Source organism: Monodelphis domestica, chromosome X (assembly GCF_027887165.1).
Source record: "Monodelphis domestica isolate mMonDom1 chromosome X, mMonDom1.pri, whole genome shotgun sequence".
Lineage (NCBI taxonomy): Eukaryota > Metazoa > Chordata > Mammalia > Didelphimorphia > Didelphidae > Monodelphis > Monodelphis domestica.
Window position 1 is genome coordinate 27,027,387 of NC_077235.1, and position 6,545 is coordinate 27,033,931.

Sequence of the window (6,545 nt, forward strand, 5' to 3'; positions counted from 1 at the left end):
AACATTTTGAAGTTGGGATCTAGACTATCAAGGTCAAGGCTGAAAAAATCTGTGATGTTCACTGTTTTAGATTAGTGCACATCTTCTCCCTGTTTTCCCTAAAATAAATCTTCGATGTGGCTGTTATAGGTCAACCTATTTAATCACATCCAAAAGTTTGGAATTTCACTCTGCAGAATTGCTACACATACAGAAATACTCCATTTGTTAATATGGAAAAGATTCTCAGCTTAGCCCACATGTACATTGCACTAAACCTCAATGACAACATGGGGCAAAACATACATAAATTTGCACAGTTCAAGTTTCAAAAAAAACCTTTCATCTTTTGTTTACACTCATATCTTCAACTTTCAACGAAATAAGGTGTTATACTGTCATTTTTATGGTGGAATTTACTACTCTAAGGAACAATTTTCAGATGCCAAATTTGAAGGGTTAGAAATAGAGGGATTTCACAATTTCCTCATTTATTACTAATCAGGGTTAACTAATGTCAAAGTATCAAACTTTTCACCCAGGTTGAAGCCCTCCAAGAAATACCAAATCTAATAAGCTCCCAAGATCACAAAAAAACTCAGCCTTTCCCATTCCTCCTTTAGGCTGGCTTAGACACTGAAGCTAGTGCCATTTTAGTCTCAAGTCATTCAAAGTAACAAACTGAAGAATGACCAAAAACAAAATTTTATTTTTACAATTAAATAAATGTGACTCAATGTGTCCATCACTAGTTTTTCCCCCAAAGTAGCATGCTATAAATAAGCAAACTAAACCTGGGCACTGATGTATATGGACTCCCTAGATGTCTCACTGGGCTTAGTTACACCACTCACAGTAAAAAGACATTTTGCGTAGAACGTGTAGCATGATGTTAAGCCATTTTAGCTTCTGCACATACATGTTGCACTTCTGGCTGAAAATGCAGAGAATTCGAAGCATTACACTGTAAGCTCAGTTGCACTATTTTAAATGGCATCAACGTCAATGTCATCATCCTTGTTATCAGCTGACTTCACAGTTTCAACTTTAGTTATGCTGGCAGTCTTAGAATACACCACCTCAATATTTTCATCTTCATCTTCCTCTTCTCCACCAGAAGACTCTTCTGCTTCCTTTAGCCATTTTATAAAGGGCTCTGCTTTGACACAAATCAATTTGGCAAGTTCCTTTGAGACGTATTTCTTAGAGGCCTTTTCTGACCAGCTAATGATGACCTCTTCTTCTAAAAGGTCTGCATCATACATTTCCTTCAAGATATGTGGAATTTTGGAGATGAGCTGAGCTTGATGCATAGCTACCACACACTCCAAACCATGAAGAAGGTACCTCTGAGCTTTTTTGTTATTGTGGCAGAATCGTAGAAAATGACGTCTATACTTCTTAATTTGTTCTCGAATCTTCTCATTAAAAAGAACCTCAGCCAACACAAGAGGGCCCATAGTTTTTACGTCCAGTCTTTCTGCTTCTGCAACAATTTCTTTGTCAGAAGTATCAATAACACCTTCTTCTTTCTTTTTCTTCACAAAGTCAAATAAAATATTGACTCTTCAACTGCCCTTTCTAGGTCTTCACTAAGTGTCAGAACTTTTGCATGATCACTAATTTCATCCATTCTACACCTTTGAGCTTCTTCAGTTGTATCCTCTCCCCAATCTTCATCCTCATCATCTTCTACAGCATGTGGAGGGTTAGGTTCATTGGGTGGTGGTGGTGGTAGTGGTGTTGTCTCATTGCTGGACACAGAACCATTTTCTTTGTCTTTGCCCTTTCTATTTTTCTTTTCTTTTTCTTTTTTTTCCTGTAACACTGTCACTATTCTCAGGTGGGTTCTTGAGAGTGAATAGGCAGAGTTTATGGTTTGTGTCAAGCATGCCTGGATAGCCACAGGCTTTGCAAGAATTACCTATTGTTTGTTTCTTAGGATTGACATGCAGATCAGTTTCAGGATTCTCATACTCAGGACAGAGAACACATTTTTAAATGAATCCATCCAACATGTCTTGCAGCTTATTTGCCTCATGAGATCCATTGACAATGTAATGGTCATTCTTAACATCAAACTGGGTCTGTGCTTCCAGCTCACAACCAAAATATTTGGTAGGATATGTTGGAGGCTGATTAAGCGCCTTTACATCAACCATGTTGACTATAACTGTCTTAATTCCATTTCCTTTGCCCTCAACCTTAGCAATCAGACGGGGAATTTTGTAGCGATAGAACTGATCTGAAACACTGCAGTTGCCGTTGACAGACATTTTGGCTTATTAGTAGTAGTTTTATCAATAAGATGAAGAGATCTTTGATTGCAACTTTTTGGTATCTTCTGTCTGGAGAAGAAGGGATGACATAAACGACTGCAAGAGTTCTCAGTCTCTGACATGAAAAAGGTTTTTTTTTTGCCACAGAGGCTGTAAGCATCTTGCTTGTATGCTATATTTCCCCAATACAGTTAGAAATGGCTGTGCAACAGCTTGTTTTCGTCAAATAAAGACATAAACCCAATGCTGCTAGCCCAGGACTGGGATGAAGTGTCTGAGGAGCAGTATAAACAAGAGTCTGAGCAGCAGCAAGAAGTGGAGAAGGAGTAAGGGAATAAGAGTAGGAGAAAGGAGGAGGAGGAGGAGCGGGAGCAGGAGGAGCAGCCCAAGCCAGGTGCCGCTGATGGGGGGGGGGGGGAGGGTGTTGGTCCCACCGACATGGAGAGGGAGGCAAAACTCTTCAGCACCTAGGAATCTGGCAACCTCTGGAATGTTTTCACTCTGACTCTAGGGTGAATTTAAATGGCATTTTTCTTTCTAATTCTTGCTGCTGTGATGTGTTGGAGATATATAGAAATGCTTATGACTTATGCGGGTTTATTTTGTATCATGCAAGTTTATTTAGGCTAGAAGCTTTTTAGTTGATTCTCTAGGATTCTTTAGGTAGACCATCATATCATATTCAAAGAATGATAGCTTGGTCTCCTCATTGCCTATTTTAATACCTTCAATTTCTTTTTCTTCTCTAATTGCTACTGCTAGTGTTTCTGGTACCATATTAAATAATAGAGGTCATAATGGGCATCCTTGTTTCACTCTTGATCTTATCGGGAAGGCTTCTAGTTTGTCCCCATTGCAGATGATGTTTGCTGATGGTTTCAGATATATACTGTTTATTATCTTTAGGAAAGGCCCTTCTATTCCTATACTTTCTAGTGTTTTCAATAGGAATGGATGTTGTATTTTATCAAAGGCTTTTTCTGCATCTATTGAGATAATCATGTGATTTTTGTCAGTTTGCTTGTTAATATGGTCAATTATGTGTATAGTTTTCCTAATGCTGAACCATCCTTGCATTCCTGGTATGAATCCTACCTGGTCATAGTGAATAATCCTTGTGATCACTTGCTGGAGTCCTTTTGCTAGTATCCTATTTAAGATTTTTGTATCTATATTCATTAGGGAGATTGGTCTATACTTTTCTTTCTCTGTTTTTGACCTGCCTGTCTTTGGGATCAGTACCATGTTTGTGTGGTAAAATGAATTTGGTAGAACTCTTTCTTGGCTTCTTCTGTCAAATAGTTTGTATAATATTGGGATTAGTTGTTCTTTGAATGTTTGATAGAATTCATTTGGGAATCCATCTGGACCTGGGGATTTTTCCTTAGGGAGTTCTTTGATAGCTTCTTCAATTTCGTTTTCTGATATGGGGTTGTTTAGTTAATTTATTTCTTCCTCTGTTAGTCTAGGCAATTTATATTTTTGTAAGTATTCATCTATTTCACCTAAATTGCCATATTTGTTGCCATATAATTGGGCATAGTAGTTTTTAATGATTGCCTTAATTTCCTCTTCATTTGAGGTGAGGTCTCCCTTTTCATCTTTGATACTGTCAATTTGTTTTTTTTCTTTCCTTTTTTTAAATTAGACTGACTAGTACTTTGTCTATTTCATTTGTTTTTTCAAAGTACCAGCTTCTAGTCTTATTTATTAAATCATTAGTTCTTTGACTTTCAGTTTTATTAGTTTCTTCTTTGATTTTTAGGATCTCTAATTTAGTCTTCATCTGAAGATTTTTAATTTGTTCACTTTCTACTTTTTTTAATTTGCATGCCCAATTCATTGACCTCTGCCCTTCTTAATTTGCTAATATATGAACTCAAGCCTATAAATTTGCTCCTGAGTACTGCTTTGGCTGCATCCCATAGGTTTTGAAAGGAGGTCTCAGCATTGTCATTCTCTTCAATGAAGTTATTGTTTCTATGATGTGTTCTTTAACCGGTTTTGGGAGATTCGTATTGTTTAATTTCCAATTAATTTTTGATTTCCCTCTCCATGTACCCTTACTAATTATTATTTTCATTGCATTATGATCTGAGAAGGTTGCATTTATTATTTCTTCCCTTTTGCACTCATTTGCAATGTTTTTATGCCTTAATACATGGTCAATTTTTGTGAATGTACCACGTGCTGCTGAAAAGAAGGTATATTCCTTTTTGTCCCTATTTATTTTTCTCCACATGTCTAGTAACTCTAATTTTTCTATGCTTTCATTCACTTCTCTTGCCTCTTATTTGTTTTTTGGTTTGATTTATCTAGTTCGGATAGAGGAAGGTTCAAGTCTCTCACTAGTATAGTTTTTCTGTCTATTTCATCCTTGAGCTCCTCTAGTTTCTCTTTTAGAAATTTGGATGCTATGCCATTTGGTGCATATATGTTGAATACAGATATTTCCTCATTGTCTATACTGCCTTTTATCAGGATGTAATTACCTTCCCTATCTCTTTTAACTATATTTATTTTTACTTTGGCTTTTTCATATATCATGATTGCGACTCCTGCCTTCTTTTTATCAGTTGATGCCCAGTAGATTTGGCTCCATCCTCTTACTTTCACCCTATGCGTATCTATCTTCCTCACTTGTGTTTCTTGTAAAGAGCATATGTTAGGGTTTTGGATTTTAAGCACTCTGCTATTCGCTTGCGTTTTATGGGTGAGTTCATTCCATTCACATTCAGAGTTATGATTGCTAGCTGTATATTTCCCAGCATTTTGATTTTTACTCCTGGGGCTGCCTTTTCTTCTTTCACTATTTCCTTCTACAGTAATGTTTGTTTATAATCAGTCCCCTTAGTTCCCACCCTTATTTTACTTCCCTTTCTACCTCCCTCCCTTCTTATTCCCCCCTTATTTTCACTGTAGTATTTCTAAAATTGCCCCCCCCCACCGTCTCTTTCCCTTGTACCGCTTCCCTCACCACCAGTCCATTTGTTACCCTTCTACTCCCCTATAGGGCACAAATCTATTCTCTGCCCCAATGGATTGGATTGTTCTTTCCTCTTTGGGTCAGTTTTAAAGCACGTAAGAGTTGAGTATTTCCTATCTCCAACGTCTTTACCCTTCCAGTGTATTGATGTTCTCCCCCCTCCTGCCATGAGTTTCTTTGTGACATATAAATTTACCTCCATTTGTTTCTTTTCCCATTTCTTTTAGTATTAAGCTCCTTTTTAGCTCTAGTTGTATATATATACACATATATATGTATTTATGCATGCATATATCTATATACCTGTTTATGTCTTGTCCTTTCATCCTATACAGTTTGTCACTGTTCCCTCTAAGTATAATTCTTCTCTGCTTCCCAGGTGATAGCAACAGTTTTTAAGAGTTACCAATGACCTCTTTTCTTATAGGGATATGTATCATTTTAACTAATGGAGTCTCTTAAAAATATTTTTGTTGTTGTTTTGTTTTGTTTTTCTTTTTCCCCTCTTTTTTAATTACCTTTTGATGATTCTCTTGAGCTCTGTGCTTGGACATCGAATTTTCTGTTCAGGTCTGGTCTTTTCTTTATGAATGCTTGGAATTCTTCTCTTGTGTTGAATGACCATACTTTCCCCTGTAAGAATATAGTCAGTTTTGCTGGGTAGTTGATTCTTGGTTGTAGATCTAGTTCCCTTGCTTTCTGGAATATCATACTCCATGCCTTTCAGTCCTTCAGTGTGGATGCTGCCAGATCCTGTGTTATCCTCACTGTGGTTCTGTGGTATCTGAATGACTTCTTCTTGGCAGCTTGTATTATCTTTTCTTTGGTCTGATAGTTTTTGAATTTGGCCATAACATTCCTGGGTGTTGTCAGTTGGGGATTAAATACAGGAGGTGATCTGTGGATTCTTTCAATCTCCACTTTTCCCTCTTGTTCTAGGAGATCGGGGCAGTTTTCCTGAATAATGTCCTGTAGTATTATGTCCAGGCTTTTTCTTTTGTCATGGTCTTCTGGTATACCAATGATTCTTAAATTGTCTCTTCTCAAACAGTTTTCTAAATCATCTGTTTTGTGAATGAGATGCTTCATATTTTCCTCAATTTTTAAATTTTTTTCATTTTGTTTTATAGTGCCATGCTGCTTTGTGAGGTCACTTAATTCCAGTTGTTGTATTCTGGTACTTAAACATTGGATTTTATCCCTGGCTTTTTGGTCATCCTTTCCCTTCTGGTCTGATTTTCTTTGAAGGTCATCTTTCATCCTCTTTACCTCGTCTTTCATCTCCTTTGTCTTATCTTTCA

The 6,545-nt window shown here is 37.0% G+C and overlaps 1 pseudogene; it reads right to left on the bottom strand.

Annotated features, from left to right (window-relative positions):
- Positions 1-379: 379 nt before the first annotated feature.
- On the bottom strand, positions 380-2,386 carry LOC100011532 (eukaryotic translation initiation factor 5-like; annotated as a pseudogene).
- Positions 2,387-6,545: the final 4,159 nt, after the last annotated feature.